Genomic DNA, 24520 nt, shown 5'->3' on the forward strand with positions numbered 1-24520 from the left:
GGGCTAACAGAAATCCTTGGGTAACAGAAGAAATATTGAATTTAATTGATGAAAGGAGAAAATATAAAAATGCAGTAAATGAAGCAGGCAAAAAGCAATACAAACGTCTCAAAAATGAAATTGACAGGAAGTGCAAAATGGCTAAGCAGGGATGTAGAGGCTTGTCTCACTAGGGGTAAGATAGATACTGCCTACAGGAAAATTAAAGAGACCTTTGGAGAGAAGAGAGCCACTTGTATGAATATCAAGAGCTCAGATGGCAACCCAGTTCTAAGCAAAGAAGGGAAAGCAGAAAGGTGGAAGGAGTATATAGAGGGCTTATACAAGGGCGAGGTACTTGAGGACAATATTATGGAAATGGAAGAGGATGTAGATGAAGATGAAATGGGAGATAAGATACTGCGTGAAGAGTTTGACAGAGCACTGAAAGACCTGAGTCAAAACAAGGCCCCGGGAGTAGACAACATTCCATTAGAACTACTGATGGCCTCAGGAGAGCCAGTCATGACAAAATTCTACCATCTGGTGAGCACGATGTATGAGACAGGCGAAATACCCTCAGACTTTAAGAAGAATATAATCATTCCAATCCCAAAGAAAGCAGGTGTTGACAGATGTGAAAGTTACCGAACTATCAGTTTAATAAGTCACAGCTGCAAAATACTAACGCGAATTCTTTACAGACGAATGGAAAAACTGGTAGAAGCCGACCTCGGGGAAGATCAGTTTGGATTCCGTAGAAATGTTGGAACACGTGAGGCAATACTGACCTTACGACTTATCTTGGAAGAAAGATTAAGAAAAGGCAAACCTACGTTTCTAGCATTTGTAGACTTAGAGAAAGCTTTTGACAATGTTGACTGGAATACTCTCTTTCAAATTCTGAAGGTGGCAGGGGTAAAATACAGGGAGCGAAAGGCTATTTACAGTTTGTACAGAAACCAGATGGCAGTTATAAGAGTCGAGGGGCATGAAAGGGAAGCAGTGGTTGGGAAGGGAGTGAGACAGGGTTGTAGCCTCTCCCCGATGTTATTCAATCTGTATATTGAGCAAGCAGTAAAGGAAACAAAAGAAAAATTCGGAGTAGGTATTAAAATTCATGGAGAAGAAGTAAAAACTTTGAGGTTCGCCGATGACATTGTAATTCTATCAGAGACAGCAAAGGACTTGGAAGAGCAGTTGAACGGAATGGACAGTGTCTTGAAAGGAGGATATAAGATGAACATCAACAAAAGCAAAACGAGGATAATGGAATGTAGTCAAATTAAGTCGGGTGATGCTGAGGGAATTAGATTAGGAAATGAGACACTTAAAGTAGTAAAGGAGTTTTGCTATATAGGGAGTAAAATAACCGATGATGGTCGAAGTAGAGAGGATATAAAATGTAGACTGGCAATGGCAAGGAAAGCGTTTCTCAAGAAGAGAAATTTGTTAACATCGAATATAGATTTAGGTGTCAGGAAGTCGTTTCTGAAAGTATTTGTATGGAGTGTAGCCATGTATGGAAGTGAGACATGGACGATAACTAGTTTGGACAAGAAGAGAATAGAAGCTTTCGAAATGTGGTGCTACAGAAGAATGCTGAAGATAAGGTGGGTAGATCACGTAACTAATGAGGAGGTATTGAATAGGATTGGGGAGAAGAGAAGTTTGTGGCACAACTTGACTAGAAGAAGGGATCAGTTGGTAGGACATGTTCTGAGGCATCGAGGGATCACAAATTTAGCATTGGAGGGCAGCGTGGAGGGTAAAAATCGTAGAGGGAGACCAAGAGATCAATACACTAAGCAGATTCAGAAGGATGTAGGTTGCAGTAGGTACTGGGAGATGAAGAAGCTTGCACAGGATAGAGTAGCATGGAGAGCTGCATCAAACCAGTCTCAGGACTGAAGACCACAACAACACCAGTGCACTTAAGAGCTTGTGCTGACCGATGTTCAAACACATTATTTTTCATATGTTAATTGATTGAGCACTCAGCAGAACTATTTTTTGACTGAATAATGCAGAAAATATAGTATTTCATCAGTTCATGAAATGCAGTCAGTTCTATTTGTAGCCTATGACAGGAAATTCGAAATAATAGCACTCCATCATATTTCCCTCAACTGAAAGACCACCCTGACATAAGGCACAGTTGCACTGGTGTAGCTCACAGGCCGCTAATGAGCATTGTAAAACATGAAACGCTCCGGCGATGGTAAGACTGATGATGCTGATGGTGGAAGTTTTAGTTTGGCAAACATTTTGTTGCAGTTTGGTGGTATTTTGTTAGAGATTTTTTCACAGTTAGGGGTTATTTTGATACAATGTTTTGTGCTATAACATGCATGTAGTAACCATTTTCCACGCAAAAATGAGAACATGGATTTTCTTGAATTACAGCGCCAACTACCAAGAACCAAAACAAATGTTTAAGACAAAATGTATGTAGTTTTTTATGTAGAATCTGATTGTGCAATAAAAAATGGGGGTTCCCATTTGAAATTTTAAAGTTACCTCCCACCCCACCCCCAGGGGGCTGGGATGGCTGGCTAATTTTAGCACCAGCAGATGTTCCCCTCCAAAATAATCAACTTTGGATTCTACACATTTTTCGTGTGAAGCATCGAGTTATTCTGGTTTGTCAACTTAAAATTTACACCCTGTATATATACAGGGTGGAGAAAAATTGCGCCACAAAATTTTAACCCTGGATAGCTGATGCCAGTAGGAACCAAAATTACTAATATTGTGTAGATCGACAACGCACCATTTTCAATCTACGGAAACTTGGCGCCACGTGCTCTGATTGGTCGCGGGATTGCCCTGTTGCCGGATGCTCTGGACAACGCACGTGTGCGTATCACGTTGGGGCAGTGACGGGGCGAGGGACGTTTGTATCTGTTGTCAACCTACACAACATTAGTAATTTTGCTTCATACTGGCATCACTGATCCAGGGTCAAAATTTCGTGACACAATTTTTCTCCACCCCTGTACATATATATGTTTGTGTGTGTGTGTGTGTGTGTGTGTGTGTGTGTGTGTAATTCATATACTGCATATACATATATGCTGATGTATTTAATTTACTTACCTTCAGCAATAAATTCTTCAGTGGTGGTGCTAGATATTGAAATCGCCTGCATTTCATAATGAATTATATGAAGAAAATTCATCAGCCCCACAACAGTTTTTACACTAAAAAAACTATAACAAAACATCCACACCTCATACGATGATTTACATTTTGATCCTATGCTGGCAGTTAGTCGAAACGTGTAATCAAAGAAACAACAACGTGTGAACCTGACTCTGTGCCAGTCCCCTGATAATGGGTGCTGACCTATGTAAACTATCTTGTATGCCGTCTTAAAACACATCACATTGTTTTAAATTCATAACAAAGCAGACTTCGGTGTGCATAAATGTGGTAGGGCTTTATGTAGAAAGTCTTAAACAAAGGATATAAAAGTATATCATTCACTCACATACGTGCTGATGTATTTAATTTACTTACATTTACCAGGAAATTCTTCACTGGTGCACTAGATGTATAGAGATCACCTCGATTTCATCATGCATTCCTGTGAAAAAAAAGTCATCAGGTCACGACAGTGTTCTACAAAATTGGTAACAAATTACACTAAAAATTTTAACAAACACCTACACTTCATATGAGTTTGTGCAGTTTGACAATATACACTGTACTGATATTTCTTAAGGTATCTGATCCTGTGACTGTAGTTAGCGGATTACCATAATGCTCTGACCGTCCAGGAACATCGGAAAGATATAACAACAGTGAAAGTATGCAGAATGTAGGTAGCATTAATCCAACCTACTTTGCGTTGTGCGGTGATAGAGCACTCGCGCTGCTGGAATACTGACTGTTCTTCATGTTTTTTATGTTAACGCATATTGATGAAGTGGTTATCAGACTGGGCTAATCTGAGACAGTTCTTTCCAATGACAGTTTAAAACTCCGCTTTATACATGAACACGGAAGAAGAATAACAATGAAAATAGCAAACTGCATGAAGCACGCTGAAATGATCTCGAATTACAGTATTTCAGAATGTAAGACCCACAAACGTAAAGTGAAATATATATCACTCACTTTTACAGATTGCAAACATCATACATCGCCCCATGGCTGGGAACATCACAACTTTTCGAGTTTGATGACATGGTGTGCGACCGTCAATGTATGGTTTAATCGCTGCTGCATGTCACTTCTAATAACGCTGCTGCATTTCACTTCTAATAATGAACAAGCTATCTACATTGGTTGTGATTTCCACCGGTCCACTTTAGCACCGCCACCGAAGTGGAATGTTACGTTGTGACAGTTCTATCGCGTGGGTATGCGGATTAATTTCGGTCATAGCCGAATGCAGAAACCGGTACATTCCACCAACACCGGACATGATATGCTGCATCATTAGCGAGATCAGAGGAATGCGAGAAGGTGCGATCGTAATGCACAGGTTAGAAGTCTGCCTTGGAACAACACTCCCAGACAGACAAAAAGTACGCTGCCTTATTCGTTATGATCAAACGAGAAAAAGCTTTACGTGCTTACTTTTCTCTACGTAATTTCAGTGGAATCTTAAAACACTGGCACTGCATACATTATCCTCTGTGTGAAATGATTACAGGACGCACTGTATCATATGTTCTATGCTCTATGAGGGCTCTCCCAGAAGTATCTTACCTAACGATATTACTATCCCCTATCAGGACTATGGTTACTAATTTCCCCCTGTTCCGCGATCTGCATTTGGTTTCTTTTGCGCGTAATCGATTAGCAAACTCTCGGTCGCTATTTAGGATTTCGCTGTCGCTCTCTTCTCGTAGAAGGCACGGTGTAAGTACAGCGGTGGACAAAATAATATGAACATCATGCAGTATAGTACGTTCTGTTGCAAGTTAGCTCCAAAAGTACAGGCGGATGAAAAGTATTTCCATCTATGGCTTGAAATACGTAACATCCCCTGTGTTGTGTTTGCACTGCGTCTATTAGAATACATTCCGCTTCGAGTTTTAAAAATATCGGCCTTGCCTGGATACTGGATTGATGTGAGTGGGTCAAGCAGTACACTACTAATGCTGTATTCAAAGCAAGTGCAAAGCAGCGCAAGTGAGCTAAAGCGCCCACAGACATACGAGTATGACGTCAAAAACTATTTCGCAACAACATCTAAGCTCTGGAGCCTAAAGACTCAGGGTTCGACGTCTGGCATGTACAAATATTTTAATTTTCATTTAATTTAATCGAAACTTCACAATAATGTTGAAAGGTCTCTGTTGGATTCCTTTCATGTTAATTTCTGAAATCTGTTGTCATTTACGGCACAAATTCCTCTTCCAAATTTACTGTGGTGTTTCTGACTATCTGGGAGGAGACTGAGCAGTGAAACGTGTTACTTTTACACATAAACAAGAACGATCTGTCACACTACTACACTTTAAAACACAGTTTATATGTAATTCATGTCACACAGTCTCATACGGAACCTACATCCGCTTTCTTTTATATACTGTATATGATAAGATACTGTCATCCCCCTTCCCTTCTGTGTGTGAGGATGAATGAGCAAATGTATTTCTAGTTGCATGCTTGAGGGTAGCAGACAAGCCTGTCTGCTAGAGAACAGTAGGACCAACGTCGGAACAGGTAGCTACGCTTTCTAAAAGCAAAGAGGTTTCTATCCTTAGTATGGACCTGTCCGTCCATTGTCATGTTGGTATAGGAAGCTGCCTCTCTGATCACTTCCGTTTTGTGTAGGGAAGCACCCTTGGTAGGAGTCCAGGTCAGTCTGTCCGCGGCGAGCGTCTGAAGTGGTAAGATCTCCGGCTAAGCGCGTGTCTGCTAAGTCCGTAGGACAATGGATTTCTTAAGTTCAGCCTAACTGAAAATTTAATCACCTTTATTTCAGGTTTAGCTCTAAAATATCTCATGTTATCTTAAATTGCAGCGCAGAGTAATTCGAGTGTGAAGTTCAGAATATACTCCGGTAGTTGCTTTGTCACTACTTTGTGAGTAAAGTGGAACCACGTGTTGATCAGTAACTCTAACTAAGATCATCAATCCTAAATGCGAATGTGCGTGAGATTATAACGTCTCGTCTTGACAATATTTTTCAATATAGCAACTTTTCTTTATGTTCAACCCACGTGGGGTGTACTTTGTGAGACCAGTACCACGTGCTCATACAATGGTTTGACCCATCAGGTTAATAGTAAGACGATAGTAACCAGTTTGAGGTTTTTCTTTTGTAAATTGCTTTTCGATCTAATTTATTTTAATTATCAAAATTATTGTGGAGTTACACTCTTTGTGTAAACCAAGTTGACCACGTGAAGCATGTGGTGTAATCATCAAAGTAGCCCTCAGCTATTCTTTTCGGGAAGATTTCACAGAGAGTTAGTATGAATTTAGTATACCAGTGTGTGGTAATTACATGACGGACAGGATTGTGCTACGAACGTAACTTCTTTGGGTGAAAATTGAATCGGTTGGTTGTGATTAATTTCCTCTTGCATATGTTTCAACGTTCTTCGTGTGTTATTTTATGAATGCAGTGTTGTATGCAGTCTCCCAATCTTGGCTCCATATTTGATGTGTTCCGTAAGATTACAAACTCACATTTTCACAGTCCTAAATAAGGCACCAGCTTAGTTATGACTCACGTTTAATATGCTGAAATTTTAATGATCAATGTTAAAATACATTTCCAAATACAAACTGATTTATTTCTTTTTATTTAAATTCTCTTTTATATATATATATATATATATATATATATATATATATATATATATATATATATATATATATATATATATCACCGGTTGTCGTATGACTATTAAAAGATTATAATTAATGTTAGTCTGGTTGGGAATTTGGTAAGCTAGACTGGATACCTGGTGAAACAGTTGCGCAGCAATGCAATGTTAACTTCCTCACATAGCTCACAGCTTTTAAACCGCTTTTATTGTCTATCAGCACCGCTTTCATAGCAAATTAAACCAACAACGTTACAATGTTTAGTGTGATCAATCGCGCGAAGCATTCTAAGCTTCGCAGCCCCTTCCCTCCCCACTTCCCCAAACTTTAGGTTTGAGCTCTCAGACTCCGAACGCCCCAGGTCCCTGCCCCTGAGACCTTAGGGTCAAGCCCCCTACCCCCAGGCCCCCTCGCGTCTAGGCCCTAGGTTCGACCACTGCATATGTAAATAACGTAATTTTCACAACAACACATAAGCTCTGATGCCACAAGTACATACCGTTATTTCATGTAACAACACAGCATAGTTGTCTGAATTTCACAACAGCGCTTGAGCTTAAGGTACCTGAGGCACGTAATTTCACGACAATGCTTAAGCTAAGGGGCTCTGAGGGCACCTATGACATCATACCTCTTTGGCGAGGTATACAAACCCTGTAGTGAGATCATATTACCACTACATTTCAAAATATTCTTTAACAGTGTGTATAAGGTAACAGCATGATAAGTGCAAGGCAACAGCGGGGACTGAAAATAGTCTTCATAATGCAAAAGTGCAATTTACCGAGATAGAGTGCGTCGAACTACGCAGATAAGTGAAGTACATCGATAGGTTGATGACAACAGAGTACAGTCCCTCTCGTGATCCTGTTGACATAAACATCTGCAGTAAAAGGCCAACATCCTCGACAAGTATGAGCGCCTACATTGAAGTTATCACCAACCAAGGCTCTTCACAGTGTGTCTGTATACATCATTCAGCTGTACATAATCTGAACTGATTATATTGTGTATTGTGTTTTTCAGCAGACAGAGTCGATAGAAATCATATGTCAAAGTAGTTCGATGATGTTGTGAACTACGTACATGAATATAGGATGATTTAGAACAGTGTATAAATTTACTGTATATATGCGTGCAGTACCGACTTTTGCTACCATAACACCTATAAATACTAAATCAGCGGAACTTGAAATTTCAGCTACAATACTTCCTACTGGTTGCACCTACTGATTTGAACGCTATACAAACAGTGGTTATAGCGTATAAAAATTAACTATTTGGAAAATACTGTAGGGACGAAGGCAGAATGAATGGTAAGAAATATGTTAACAATATATAATTCATTTTCGCATGAAGAAATACGTTAATAAAACAAAGTTAATTTATAATAGGTGTTTTTTACGCAGTTCCAATGATAATACTACTACGTTTAAAAAATATAACCAACAACAACAGGAAATATGTACAACTGTGATGAACAGCTCATAATATTCCGTGCGCGCGCGACACACACACACACACACACACATACACACACACCATAAATGCGAGGGTGCTTCGTAAAGACTGGTAAATTTCCATGAAACAGCTGAACATTTTTGTTGCACCTTCATGGTTGATAAGTTTGATTATTCCAAGCATCGTACAAAGAATTTTAAGAATGTACAGCGTACAGTTCATTGTTGTCAGCCATTTTAATTGGTCAGTGTGCCTATCATGTTTGAAACTGGATAAAACCGAGTTTAGAGCTGTTATTAAACATTCTCGTTTGAAGGTTTGGGCTGCCGCACGAATCAAAAAAGATTTGGATGAAATCCATATGAATTCTGCACCATCATTTGAAGACCATTTACGTTTGGATTAATGAATTTAAGCTTGGTCGGACAAGCACCGAAGACGAAGCACGTTCTGACCATCTAATTGAGGTCATCACAAAGAAAACCACTGGCAAAACCCATGATATGATAGAGCAAGACCTCAAAATAAAAATTTAGGAGATTGCTGAGGTTGTATGCGTCTCAACTGAGAGAGTGCATAATCTCTTTCATGAAAAATTGAATATGAAAAGCCGTGTACGATTTTAGTGCCACGATTGCTCACAATCGACCAAAAGCGCACCCAGCATAACATTTCAACATAATGTCTGGGGATGTTTAATCGGAATCCGCAAGACTTTTTACCTTAAATTGTGACTGTTGATGAAATCTGTATCCAGAGACAAAATGGCAGGAAGAACAACCGGTAAAGACTGGTGAAAGTGCAACAAAAAATACAGAGACCATTTTGTCAGCTGCTAAGGTAATGGCCACTCGCCTCTGGGATTCTCATGGAATAATCCACATAGATTACTTGGAAAAAGGCAGAACCATAACTGGACTCTTTTATGCTTCATTGCTGGATCATTTGAAACTTTCGTTGGCTGAAAACAGAGAAAGGTTGTCACTAAATATGGCTTTTTCACCAGGAAAATGCACCAACCTGCATATAAGCCATAACAATCGCGAAAGGGAGTGGGATTTCAGTTGGTCCTCATCCACCCTATTCACCAGACTTAGACACAGGTGACTTTTCCCTACTCCATAACTTGAATCTTTGGCTTACTGGGAAGGAATTGTCATAGAGTTGGGAAGTAATAGTTGCAGCCAACGAGTATGTTGTAGAGTTGACAGAACCTATTTTTTCGATATTATGAAAAAGCTGGAGGATCACTGCACCAAGTGTATATACCTCAAAGGAGACTGTGTCGAGAAGTGAGGTGAGTTATTTACAAAACAAACATTATTTCTTACTTTCTTGCCAGACTTATCAAACCACCACGTACATTCAATGAAAAGTGTGAGTATGGCAGGGTGTCAATACCATTCTCACAAATCACCTGTTTATCGTCATTGCGCGACAGTCCGATCGGCGGTTGTGATACAGCGCGTATCCTAAGTTCTTGCGATTTAAAATTCACTTGGTGTACCATATGTGTGGAGGATCACCGGCACCGTTAGAAAGACACTTCAGGTAATCGTCAACCATGAGACTTTCTGAGACTGTATGACTCACATCCTTAGCCCATCTAAGTGTCGAATCTGCGTCTGTGCGGTATGCATACATTTTTTAACGAAGGCGAACTTACAAAGAAACTTGTACACGTGAAGCTTAGACAGCTCTAATGTACACATAACTACATAAACAAATTTCATGAATTGGGCATCAAAGTCTTTATCGAACATAGTAGCTCGTTTAATATTAGGCTTAGTAGTCTTCCGTCACCACACCCATCTCATTTACCGACAAAATAAATATCACGGTATTTTCAAAGGTTTTCCATAATTTCCGAGAAATTGGAATTATTAGTAAGTTTATAGTAATCTTTTTAAATGAATTCTTGACAGAAGCTCTCTTTTTAGAATTTAAACCAATATGTTCCTTCAACCAACCAGACTCATCCAATTTAATAAGGCGATGGATTTTATTCTGTTTCATCCATACAATGCACTGCTGAAGGTTACTATAATGTATGACTTATGTCCTTTTCGCCTCCAACGTTGACATTAGTTTGAGTTGAGAACATTTCGCGGAACATGATGCTCTTGACATAGTGGTAAATCACTGTGCGCATCATGCAGACTGCTATAATATGTCATGTCTACCTCCAAGGCATAGTCTGTCTTTAGAATCAGCTCCGAAGATGAGATATCCCTTGATTTCTTAATCGACAGCCACCAAAACCCTCCAGTAGGTAGAAACAGTTGTACGGTATATCCGTATAAATTTTTAACATCTAGGTATAGGATCCATAGGATTCTGTACTACTTATTCGCGGATTATTTGCCTTTGCATGTCTATGTAGACACTGACACAATCCACTGAGAACAGCACGTTCAAAAATTTGTTGGGTATCAACGTCTGTTAATAACTCCAATGTGATTTCTGCCCTTTTTAACATCGCATCAGATGAAAGCCCCAGTGCAGTATAGTGGAATGCAGGATCCAACTCGTATATTTCCATGCATACGTTGTGGAATTGTTTGAAGATGTCTACAGGTAAACGTACATCTGTGTCCATGTAAAGAGTTGGATACTCCTGTAAATTAGAGGTATTAGACCTGTTCCAAACACGGAGTACATGGTCATATTCCGTATTCGTTACTTCACTCTTACTAAGTTAACTGTAGAATGCGGCCTTGCTAGGCAACATGGTTTCACGGAGTCTTTCGTCTGAGTTCAAATATTCGTAGGGGAAGATCCCTTTTCTCATGACGAGCTGAAATTTAGCATCATCGGGGTGTGCTGCCCGATTGAGGATTCATTCCCGTAAGTTATTTGAGGAAGAGTAGGCACACAGACATCTGAGTACGTATACTTATAACTAAAAATAATCTAATGTGAGTATAGATTTAGCTATGATCTGTATTCATTGCAGAGTTCATTTTTATCAAATATATGAAGCGTAACATATATCCCGCCTGGGGAGGGGAAATAGATGTGCGTCAGAGCTGATGACGTGCGTCTGTTGTCTCTGGCTAACCACGGCAGTCGGGTGAGGGTTAAGTATAAGCGTATCGGTATGGATGCGACAGCATGTGTACGTATTGTCTTACAAAACGCCGCTCATAAAAATAGGATTTTCCGCTGCTCATACCTCCGGTGCCATTGGTAATAAAAAGTAGGGTCAAGTGTTTTGGATACCCTTTGGGCTAAGGACCATTTGTGTACTCAACAGAAGCATCGTCCAAGTGTCACTATCTTACATTACAGGATCAAAGTATGAATGGTTCACACTTCCCTCTGCTGAGTCAAATAGAGCATATTCGTTGGTTCTTTTTTCATTTTATGTGGTCTACCGTGGACTTGATGGGACTTATGAAAGCACCATTAGTTCATGGGCGGTTCCTCAGAAAACCAGAAAAAATTTGCTTTTACTATATTTTCTCCGTCACTAGCTGACCAAAACACATCCGAGGATTCCACGACGGCTATGCACAGCAAATGGCTGAAATTTTTCGATATATTCTTAAGATTCCGATCTCGAACAACCTTGAACATGTTCAAATGGTGCAAATGGCTCTGAGCACTATGGGACTTAACTGCTGAGGTCATCAGTCCCCTAGAACTTAGAACTACTTAAACCTAACTAACCTAAGGACATCACACATATCCATGCCCGAGGCAGGATTCGTACCTGCGACCGCAGCGGTCGCTCGGTTCCAGACTGTAGCGCCTAGAACCGCTCGGCCACTCCGGCCGGCTTGAACATGTTCTTAATATCTTTACCCGTTTCCAAGATACGCAGTTACAAACTTACCCTACTTCTACGTGTGAAATCCGGAATGAAGCAAAATTTAAATAATAAATAACAGTAGAAAATGCTCAAATTTAAACGGTATCTTCTCCAGCCATTTATCTAGAAAAATCGTCTCGCCGTTCTCAAAAAATTTTATCCGTTATCAAGAAACACTCCAAAATCTTGTTTGTTTGGGTTCCAAAACAGCCGTGATTTCAAGCCGGCTATGCATAGCAAACGGCTGTAATTTTTAGAATATATTCCTAAGATCTCGATCTCGAATAACCTTGAAAATTTTCTTCATATTTTTATCCGTTTCCAACGTATAGTGGTTCAAAGTTACGCTACCTGTACACGTAGTATACGCATCTAAAATCCGGTGTGAGGCGAAAACGTAGTTTAAAAATGACGTACTACGGAGAAATATGCTGTAAAATGTCTCCATTGTCATCTGTGAACCTCATGTTGTAGCACTGAAGCATATACAGTTTTGTTTTACGTAAAATCCGGTCTGACGTGTAAAATTAATTTTGCCTCATTTCAGTTTTACATAAGTAAACTATGTAAATTTTACCGATCAGTACATTTCTTTTGATATGAGTTAGATGCCATGCTGCAGCAGATAAATATTGGATTGCTTAACTTTTTCAAATATTTAAGCTTATCTGTATTTGTGAGGGGTCTGTCTGGTAGAAACCTCATGAGCTTTTCTTGTAAACACTCCTAAACCACGTCGATATCGTTTGAAGTGTAGCCCTATAGATTCCATTAATTTTTTATGTCTTCTGGAACCGTCCATCTGCTGTTGTATATTTCTTGCGTTATTGATTATTAACTAGCTCCTGCTGCCAGCAACTCTAGCGCGATCACACAGGTTAACGCAGGTATTATGAAGGTGAGAAATTCACTTGCTGTTTTAGGTTGTGATAAGACTGTCGGCGTTTTAACTTGTCTTTTTTTCTCTCCGCCTTTACGTTTCGCAGCCCGTTTAGCTGCTGCCAACGATGATCTAATACGTGTTGATATTCAACCACTAAGCTTTCTTGAACAACGAGCTGCTTTAATAATTATTCACAAACTTATATCCGCACCAATTTAACTTTTGCACTCATTATTGTATCGACTGCTAATGTTGTAGTTCGCTTCCCAAGAGCTATGGTTCTTCTTGAACGTATCTCTATAGCATTGTCAATTAAAATACAATGTGCAGCGTGAGGTTTAGTTATAAGTTTAGTTGTGGCGTATGCAATGTCGTAAATTTTACGGGGTTCGTACAATTCGGTAATATCTTAATTATCTCTTGCTAAACGTGTCTGTGGCTTTGTCCCTAGTCCACAGTAATTCCAAGTTGGGATAAGTAGCTCAGCTGGCAATCAGTCGAGAAAAGTGCCTTCTCCTTACACGATGTGCCTCCCAACACTCGTGTTAAACATCTGTACAGGTAGGATGTTTGGCCTTATTATTTATCAAATCATTAACATCAACCCATCTGTTATGTGATGACGGGAATTCAAGCCATCAAACAAGTATTATGTATCCTATTTTTCCAGTTATACCTCGTACGTTCAACGAGGAATACATGTCTCACATGTTTTCTGTATTTCCACCGTGTAGAAACATTCCGCTATTTCATCACCTTTGCGGTCTTTCGGGATGTAAGTCCTACGGTTTGTTCGCTGCCCTTTAGAAGCTGTAAAAATCACCGTCGACCAGTTTGATAAACGCTATTTCTCGAAGGATGTCGAATTTGAAGATACGGACGAAATCACCGACTTTAAACCTCTGTCTACATAGCTCAACCATTTTAATATGACTGTACACTGTGTTAAAATTTTATTATCATGAATATCAAACAGTTTCAAATGCAGTGTACGATGTATGGTACGGTTATACTGAATAATTAGTTGAGGAAGTATGTCGGTCTATTTATATGACCCACGTGGATTGAATTTTTTCCATGGATGGTGTTTTATTGTTCTGTTCAACTGTTCAACGATGGATGCTTTTTCATATGGAAAAACGTTGAACAGTGGTGAATTCCATAGCGTTTCATCACAGTTGCGAAGTAGTGATTGTAAAATTCTCCTCCGCGACCTGTCTGTAGATTCCTTGGGAATTTTGCTGGTTCCAGTTTGCAATACCTGATCTATTGTCCGTGGAACTGTACTTCTTGTCTTTATTTTTACAGGTACATCCCGTGCAAATTTAGGGTATATGTCAACGATCATTATAACATACCTAAAACCTCTGTTCTCATATGCATATTGTACCACGTCTACAAAATCTGCTTGCCATAAATCACCCAATCATTGTATTAAAACACGTCTTCATGAAAAAGTTTTCCGTACAGGCCTGTGAAGTTCGTTAATTACAACTTCCATACTTATTCGATAACGTTTCATGCATTCAAACGTGCCGTATTACTGGCAGATGTCGAACCCATCAACAGTGTTAAACATTGCAGACGTTCGATGGGATTGTCGTAATAGCTGAACTACATAGATAAAGTGCTCATTCTGAGTGTCGGTAACTGTATCCCCACTATCATCATACGTACCGTTCAATGCAGATTTAATACTTTTTTATTTAATTCAATGCATGCCTAATACCTTGCTGTTATTTTTGCGATGTACTTTTGTCATGTGTAGCACTTCCACATACATCTTTATCTCTTCTGGTGTGCAACTATTGATTTCTGACGATCTCTTTAAAAACATAAGGTTTAGCAAACCAGTTGTTAATATAAATTCTCTGATGTGTATTACATTCCTGCCTAATTTTATTAGATATGCGCCAAGTCTATACCATGTGTTCCATCCAAATCTGCAACTCTATGCTTTTAAATATATTCTTAGATTGTATCATCATCCTTTTGACCAGCTGTTTTATTAATAACTGCTTGTGAAACGCACTCAACACTTTCGGTAAAAGGTTTCAATTTTTCTTTGAAATACTCTTCTCTAGCCTACCGTTCTGCTTGCAGCAACCGTAAGTTTTCGAATATAGCTTTAGGTGTGTCATGCTGCATACTATTTAGCCTCATGCCAAGATTTATAACACGTTTCTCGATCGCTCATACTTTCGCGTCAACATACAAGCGTAAATTTTGCTTCTGCACCTTCTCTGAATGCATATGTGAACTCCTGCCAAACGTGTCCATTACAGATGTAATTACCCATGTACGTTACTATATATAACAAGTTATGTTTACATATTGTTAAAAAATGGCTCTGAGCACTATGGGACTTAACTTCTGAGGTCATCAGTTCCCTAGAACTTAGAACTACTTAAACCTAACTAATCTAAGGACATCACACACATCCATGCCCGAGGCAGGATTCGCGAGATTTACGTAGGCGAAAGCAATAAATTTGTTGACTCTTCCAGGAACGTACGCTCACGGATCTTTTAACAGTAAATCACAACGTGATGCCCAACGCCTCTCTTGCAGCATTTGCCAGTGGAGTTAGTTGACTATCTCTGTGACGCTTTCTTGCTTACTAAATGAACCTGGAACGAAATACGCTCCTGTTCTTTGTATTTTTTATATTTCCTCTATCAATCCTATCGAGTACGGACCCCAGACTGACGAGCAATATTCAAGTATTGATCGAGAGAAATGTTTGTACCCTACCTGCTTTAATGATGGACTACATGTTCTGAGGATTCTTCCAGTGAATCTCAGTCTGGCATCAGCCTTTCCTACGATTAGTTTTATGTGGTCGTTGTACTTTAAATCCCTAACTACACATAGTTCTAGATATTTGATGGAAGTGATTGTTCTACAATGCTGTAATATCAAAATAATGGGCCTTTTTGTCCATGTATACGGAAAATGTTACATTTACGTCTTTTGGTGGCAATTGTCTCTCCGTGTACCAAGCGTCAATCCTATGCAGGTCTTCCTGCATTTCGTTGCAGTTTTATAGCGTTGCAACTTCTCTGTACTCAACAGCGCCATTCATGCATGATAAGGCTCCTGGAACGTCGGATGTTGTCCACTACGTCATTTGTATATGTTCCAAACAGAAATGGTCTTATAAAACTCCCCTGGCGCATATCCGAAGTTACTTTTACGTCTGAAGACTTCTCTTCGTTCGTAATGACAGACTGTCTTCTGTTTGCTAGAAACTCTTCATTCTATTCACACAGCTGGCCTTGTATTCCGTGCGCTCACATTTAGTTCACTAGGCGGCAGTGAGGAACTGTATAGAATGTTTTCCGGAAGTCAAGGAACACGACAGCAAGCTGGGCGCCTGTATCTACCGCTTTGTGCTTCATGTGGACGAGCAGAGCCAGCTGGGTTTCACACCATTACTGTTTACGGAACCCCTGTTAATTTCTACGGATGAGATTTTTCGATCTCCAGAGATGTCATAACACTCGAGCATAAAGCACATTCCAAAATTCTACAGATGACCGAGGCCAGAAATATAAGCCTATAGTTCTGCGCGTCTGCTCTACGATCCTTCTTCAAAACGGACATGACCTGAGCTTTTCTTCAGTCATTATGAACCCCTCGCTCCTCCAAAGACCTACAGTAAACTGCTGCTAGCAGAGGGGCAAGTTCTTTCGCATATCGTATGTGGAATCGTGTTCGTATTCCGTCAGGTCCAATGGCAGTCCCTCTGTTGACCGATTTAAGTCCTTTTTCTATCCCCTTGTCATTTATTTCGATATCAGCCACTTTGTCGTTCGTTTGACGATTTCAAGTAGGCACTACAGTGCCACTGATGCCGTTAATAGTGATTCTATGCACAACGGATAGCATTATTGTTAACACACGAAATCAGTGGTACGTGGTAACGTAAAGAATGACCTATTACAGGTTGTAGCAGTTACATACATTTCTCTTTTTAAAATATTCATCGTGTCGTTGGAGCAGGTTAAATGAATATGAAGGGAGGAAGTTTGGAGTCACACGTCTTAGCAATAAAACATGGGGAATTGGTAATCACAAAGAGTTGCATTTTATTTGTTCTTAAGCTATACGAGTGCCATGAATCTTTACACGAGATAGACAGAAATGTCTTCAACATGTGAACGCATTTATAACAAGAGTAATGGTACAATTATAATCATATGGTCTAATAATGTAATAAATGAAACAAGGTCATGAACATGTGAGTGCTATTACAGAAATAAGTACGCTAGGCTTCAGGAATACACGTGCTAGGATTCTGCGGGTTTGTAACTAGTATGATCAAACCCATTGAAGTAAAAGCACGAAGAGCGCAGGCATGGTACTGGACAGATACCGTAACGGTGTAAAACACTTTAAATTTTGTATATGAAGGATGAGAAAAAATCATTAGACATGTTTGTGCTTCTTCTGCCCATAATTTCACGTATTAAAATATGGAACACACTATTAATCACTGGATACAGCATAAAGAACATGTAGCAGTGTCTCACAAACACGACTATGTTCAACACTGAAAGGAAACCCTCTTAACTCGCATAAAATATTCCCAGAAAGAAGGGTGCAAAATGACTAAATTCGATCGCTGAAGGCGATGGTATTTCTCTTTAAGTAACTCAGAGAGTGCATTGACTCATTATGGTGCCAGGCTGCATGATTACTGTCAAAGGACCACACAGGTTCTGAGATAAATAACTTGGAAGTTTCGTGAACCAATACGAATGCACGAGATTTTAAACTCATTGATCTATAAGCTTATATGGGCAAATCCGTTCACGAACGAATTGAATAATTACAACCAAAAATATAACCACAAAGTGCACCACTAAATTATCGCTCTAAGCGAAATAAACCGAAACCTGCCACATTATGAAACGAATCAAATAAATGTCAAACTTCAATCCATATCAGGAAACTCGGAGGAGTTAACCATGCTATACTCATGAGTCTCTGACAAAGAGTGCCTGACCATTCGCAAAATTCGAAGTGTCGCCCTCGACGAAAAGTCTTAAGGAGAGCCAAATCGTAACTCGCTACCTGCTTAACTTCAGCAATGTTAAAAGCGAATGGTACATCTTTGATTTACCCTTCGTTTACTGCTGACCACCTCAGCTACCAGACTAGTGTAAGACAGGTACAGCTCACGCATGTAGGTACTAACTCACTGGTCCTTCGTGGAACTTTCAAAACAGGCTGATTCACTCACCAACCACCCAGATAGGTTCAAGGGAAGAAATGTGGATCAAAATGACCTCGTTGGAAAATAAATGAATTCATTTTTTCCTCTTATTCTTTCTCCTAAACCGAGTGAGATGGCGCAGTGGTTAGCACCCTGTACTCGCATTCGGGAGGACGACGGTTCAAACCTACGTGCAGCCATCTTGATTTAGAGTTTCCTTGTTTTCCCTAAATAGCGTCAGGCAAATACAGAGGTGGTTCCTTTGAAAGGGCACGGCCGATTTTATTCCCCATCCTTCCCTAATACGAGCTTGTGCTCCTTTTCTGATGACCTCGTTGTCGACGGGACCTTAAACACTAATCTCATCCTCCTCCTTCTTTCTCGTAAGGCTAGTGACAACAGTAGAAGAGCGAGCTGCAATGCGACTCACATGTTAATAAAAAGCTCGAAAACACCAAGTGGCAAATCTTATGAAACGAGATTGACAGTACTGTTTCTGTTTGACCCAAAACGGGACATAACGGTGATGGACGGTGGACGTGATAGGTCACAGGCACGAGTGCGTTGGTTTCCTTGTACGAATTTCGTTTATCAGTTAAAGACGAGAGACGTGCCGTGATTTCACCTTACCCTCACACAAAGTTACTAAGCTGTCTTCGTGGGTGTTTTCAGCGCTGCGTCGTCTGAAGGAGGGCGAAATAATGAAATGTTTCAGGGAACAGGCTGGCTGTTGGAGACAGTGAAGAGGCCGATTTGAACATTTAAAATACAAATGCTTTAGATATTGAAATGGAACTAAATTCAGTAAATTAAAAAGTAAATTAAGTAGAGACGAGGAAGAAATGTAAATTTAATTTATCTAAGAAATGATAAAACTTACGAGGACAATACCAGTTGTAGAAAGATGTGGGAAAACCAGCCAGGGAAGGTATATGGAACAGCCAACATCCAGATTCGTAGTAGAGCGGCAGGTAGAGTGGCGGATAATTGGATCCCGCTATTGGAACAGCTGTGGTGACGGCGGACGTGATAGGTCACAGGCGCGAGTGCGTTGGTTTCGTAGTACGAACTTTGTTTAGCAGTTAAAGACGAGGTACGTGTCGTGATCTAGGTGGGAGTGGGGATGTGCAATTTTCTGCTCTTTTAACAACAGATTCCTGATGCTTGCATAGCGTGGAGGTACGCAGCAAGATTACTGTTTATAAGCTTGTCACGCAAAACTATGAACTAACTCGTCGTCACAGCATGAAAGCTACTATACCCTCAGGAACTCGGTGAAAATCTGGCGCGGCTGGTTTCAACCCGTTGTCTGATAGGTATTGTTTTCTGTATCCACGGTGGGCGGTGAAGATGAATTAAGATATCTGTTGATTGGACATCGACTGCAGTTTTGTATGATTACAACACTAACGCCCCCTCGTACCTATCCCACCTGATTATCCCACTTCAACTTCAATTGTAAAGCGCCTTTCTGCAATGCAGTTCAGACATCAGAAGGTAAGGAGCTCGCGAGGCACAGTACACAGAAGTCATAGTTTCTAAGGGTGCTTCTCCGTCGAGATCGCCGAGCATTAAGTTAAATCAATGAGTTTGGAAGAAACAGACTAGTGCCCAGTGAGTCAACATCCACTGCATCAGTTGTTCAATTAATATCTTGTTACTCACTAATTTTAGTTTCTGTAAAAAGTTCCAACTGAATAAACCCTCTAAATAACTAAAAGACTGCTAATGTTTCAAAAAATTCGATCATTGGGGTACTTTCACCTTTTCTTTAGCTTACAAGGAGAGGAACCCGGCTGTGGGATCGGCTTCTTGAAACGGTCTATACGGTGATTTAGTTTAAGGTCCCAGGTACCACACCCTGCAGCCAATCACACTGGTGGGCCCTCGTTTGCGAGTAATCGACGAAATAAAATTTCAGGCTTTCGCGTGTTGTTCTGTAGCACGGGCGGGCAGATGCGCTATTGCGGGGGCCTGTGATTGTCCATACTACTTGCACGCCGGCGCTGTTAGCCCGCAGTCCCCATCTCCACCACACTGCTATCATCGCTCGTTTGTTAGCGTGGAGGTTCGCAGCAAGATTACTGTTTATAAGCTTGTCACGCAAAACTATGAACTAACTCGTCGTCACAGCATGAAAGCTACTATACCCTCAGGAACTCGGTGCAAATCTGGCGCGGCTGGTTTCAACCCGTTGTCGGTGTCGGTGTCGGTGTCGAAGTCTCTGTGGCGTTCGTGGCACAACAAATCTAGTGAGAGGAGAATGGCTGAGCAGGAGCTAAGATCCTCAAAATGAAAATCAGCCAATCCCTGTCCTTCAGCTCAGGGTAGGGTAATGTTGCTTTTTATTGAAAAACCTATCGGCCCTCGGTGTGTGTTTTGTAATGCTATTTTATCGGCTTGCAAGAAGTACAATGTGATATGTCATTTCTTGAAAAAGTTACTGTTATTTATAAACCATTATGTGGTTTTGCCCTCTATTTTACCTTTTCTTTTTAACATATTCACGGGAAGAGAACCATGTGATCCACAGTGATGGCGCATTGGGAGTGAGATATCACATAGCTCTGAAAATAGAACAGCGCTCTCTTTCAGCGGTGGAGAATTTGTTAAAGAGGGTTTTGTTGTTGCCGCAACAATCTTGTGTCCTGTAGTTCTTACTACTTTTGAAAAAGTTCCTCTTTCACGAAGAACAGTTTGCAGACACATCGAAGAAATCGCAAACAGCGTGAAAAGGCAACTGAAGGATGAGACTAAAGACGGTTTTTTTTTTCTCATTGACTTCAGATAAAAGCACAGATGTAACTTATGTTGCTCAGTTTACTATATTTGTGAGCGGCGTTGATGCTGAGTTCAACTTGATGTAGAAAATCCTTAATTTACTGTCAAGGCACGACACAACTACGGCCGATGACATATCTTCTTCCTTATAAAGCGTTACAAAAAATGGTTCAAATGGCTCTGAGCACTATGCGACTTAACTTCTGAGGTCATCAGTCGCCTAGAACTTAGAACTAATTAAACCTAACTAACCGAAGGACATCACACACATCCATGCCCGAGGCAGGATTCGAACCTGCGACCGTAGCGGTCACGCGGTTCCAGACTGAAGCGCCTTTAACCGCACGGCCACACCGGCCGGCAAAGCGTTACAGATAAATATGCCCTTGGTTGGAAAAAACTTTCGTTGCCTGCAACACGTGAAGCTCCTGCAACGATTGGCCAAAATATATCTGATGTTGTGCTTTGATAAGGAACAAGGTGAAAGAAGCTGGTATCCAACAGGAAATGCCATCAGTACACTGCATTCTACATGGCATTAACCTGCTTGCCTTTCTGTGTAGTCGTGTGCTCACGGAGAGGTTTCGCACTGCAGAAAATATTGAAAACTTTTACAAGAACTTCTCTCGAGAACAGTTTCCGTAGTTGTTTCGAATAGCTGTTCAAGTTCGTAGTATGTTTGGGGCTACATATTTGCATGATAGTGTTTCTTCAACAGTAAAATTAACAAAATCGAATCTCAGTAGTAGTCTTGCTGATATTCACCTGACTGGAGCAATGCATTTGAAGACCGGTTATCTCACCGTAAACATTGATATGTTTGTGAAAAAACATTTAAAGAGAATAGCAGAGAGTGATGTAAACAGATATTTCTTTCTTTTTCATAAGTAGTAGGCTAGCTCCAAACTTAACACTTCTCAGTAAAGAGACTGTCTTCCTTGCTTATTACTTTATGTATTTTTTGTATGTGTGACCAGGAAATTAACTCGACGAGAGTGGTATTTCATTCTCTTTCTCTTGAGTCTCGCCATTCTCTACTGAACTGAGCGACAGAATTTTGAAACGTTTCGTACCGTATGCAGCTGCTGTCAACCTATGCAATGTATTACATTGTGACATGGCAGTACTCATTACGGTATCACGCAATGAAAAGATTATTCTTTACTTCTGTCTTTGTCGCTGTTTTGGCCTCTATAGAACTGCAGACGACGAAGCGTTTTTCTGTCGTCTGGTGGTGACATGTGAATGTGTGTACGTGCCTTTAGTTTTTCGAACTAAGTTGGAATGGCACATTCACACTCAAATGTAGTGCAACATAAAGTGCGATCTGTTCTCACAAGGAAAAAAATGAAAAATAAAATTCCACTATCTGACAAACATAGGAAAACAACACGACTGTTTTGCAAGCTAAGAATTCAAAAAATGGTTCAAATGGCTCTGAGCACTATGGGACTTAACATCTATGGTCATCAGTCCCATAGAACTTAGAACTACTTAAACCTAACTAACCTAAGGACATCACACACATCCATGCCCGAGGCAGGATTCGAACCTGCGACCGTAGCAGTCGCGCGGCTCCGGACTGAGCGCCTAGAACCGCTAGACCACCGCGGCCGGCAACTAAGAATTGACATGCAAAGATTTATGTGATGAAATGGCGTATAAAAGCATGCACACTAGAGTAAATTCATTTGCTTTCCTTCACGTCAGAATTTTTAAAACCTATTTGTGCTTTTTCAGTTGAAGGAACTTTTGTGTCACACAAGATTGGTTTTTGAGGCTACACTTCCGCAAGTACTATACACATGTCAGATTATGTCGTACGTATTCATTGCATTGTACTAAAATAATTACGACAATGCGAAGAATACTAACGTGACTACAAACTCGAGCGTCAGCTGTCCATAGTGTATGATCAGCACTCTTCAGAAGTGGCGCGCGCATCCTGCCCGCACGGCGAAATCAACGTCGACAGTGCCTTGCGGACAGCTCACGCGCCCAGCCCCCCTCTACAGTTTTAATAAGGGAATTTGTAGCAAACTGGTCTGAGTCGCTGCTCTTCACTCGTCGAGTGGGGACGCAGCTTAGCGGTACATCGGGGTGTGACGTCTAGTGCTTGGTACAACTGTTATTAAATAAATGTCGTCTAAAGGATTAATGAAACCAGAAGAAGTAACATAGAGTAGTACTACCTTAACATTCGTGAACTGCGAACAAAAGTAGAGAATGGGGAAGATCGAGGAAGTGTTTGAAAAAATTCAAAAGGCAAATATTAGAACTGCAGGAAAGGAAACTAGAAGGAAAAATGCTAACCTGTAAGGATTACGAGCATATACCAGATGAGAAGTGGAGTATTTATTATCTCACAAGAGAAGTAAAACGGTGTAGACAGACATTTGTAAGTAATATACTGTCTACAAATGGGAACGAATATATTAGTCGGGAAGAGATCAGAGAACCTTTACAAAAACTGTGTAGTGCACAAAGATCTGATACTCCAAAACCAGCACAGCTTCTACATAGTTGTACGTCATATCTGACAAACGAAAGTATCACTCTGTTCTGAGAACCAATATCGGTGGAAGAAACTGAATATGTTCTAAAAGTTTTACCAAAACGTAGGAGCCCAGGAGAAGACGGTACCTCTATGAATTTTATGAACCCTTCTGATCAACTACTAAGAAGGGATACAAACAGCGATGCGAACACTTATACTCTGAAAAGGAACCCGGAATTATCGCACTCGTTCCCAAGAAACCGATCCCACGAATAATAACGGATTTCAGGCTGATAACGTTGTCATACGCCTCCTCGAAGATAATTTCTCGTATCATCGCGGAAAGATTAAAGTAAATCCTTCCAGACACCCTCGGGCCGGAAAAGATGTGTAGCATACCTAACAGAAGTATTATAAATGGAATTTGCTCCGTAAGAGATACAACTTTCTACTCATGGAAGCATTAGGAACAGACACTAGGGCTACTGAACACAGATTTAGAGAGAGCTTACTATTAGGTCAGCCGTCAATATCCAAGGACTGTGCTAGAGCGTTTAAGGTTCCCACTAACAACAATAGATTTATCGTTAACAAATCAATATTTTCTAGTTTCCAAGGAGGAAATCAACTGATGTTTCACGGAAGCATTCTCAGTCCAACAGTGTGTCCGGCAGCGTTGTCCCTTATCAGTGATTCTGTTCATCATCTCCTTAGAACCATTTACCCGTATAATCAGCACCTCAGTACCAGGATTACGTACAGGTGCACAAGGATTCACTGTGAACTCCTACACTGACGATGTTACCATTATAATTAATAATCTAGAGGCATAGCAGAAATATCAGCAGCAATGGACAACCGTGAAGACGCGGCAGGAGCAGAAATAAACAACGAAAAAAGAGAGTTTTCGAGGCTAATTAATGGTGCTCATCTCATGTCATATCCCTTCACTGAATGTGTTTACATGCAAGTGCTATGATGAAATTCAGGAGAAACATACATGAGTTAACTGACGTCAATTCCAAATAAATGGGAGAAAAAGTAAGAGGTGCCCTTACAGCGAATAGTATGATACAATTGGACATCATT

This window comes from Schistocerca cancellata, chromosome 4 (assembly GCF_023864275.1).
Source record: "Schistocerca cancellata isolate TAMUIC-IGC-003103 chromosome 4, iqSchCanc2.1, whole genome shotgun sequence".
In the NCBI taxonomy this organism is placed as follows: domain Eukaryota; kingdom Metazoa; phylum Arthropoda; class Insecta; order Orthoptera; family Acrididae; genus Schistocerca; species Schistocerca cancellata.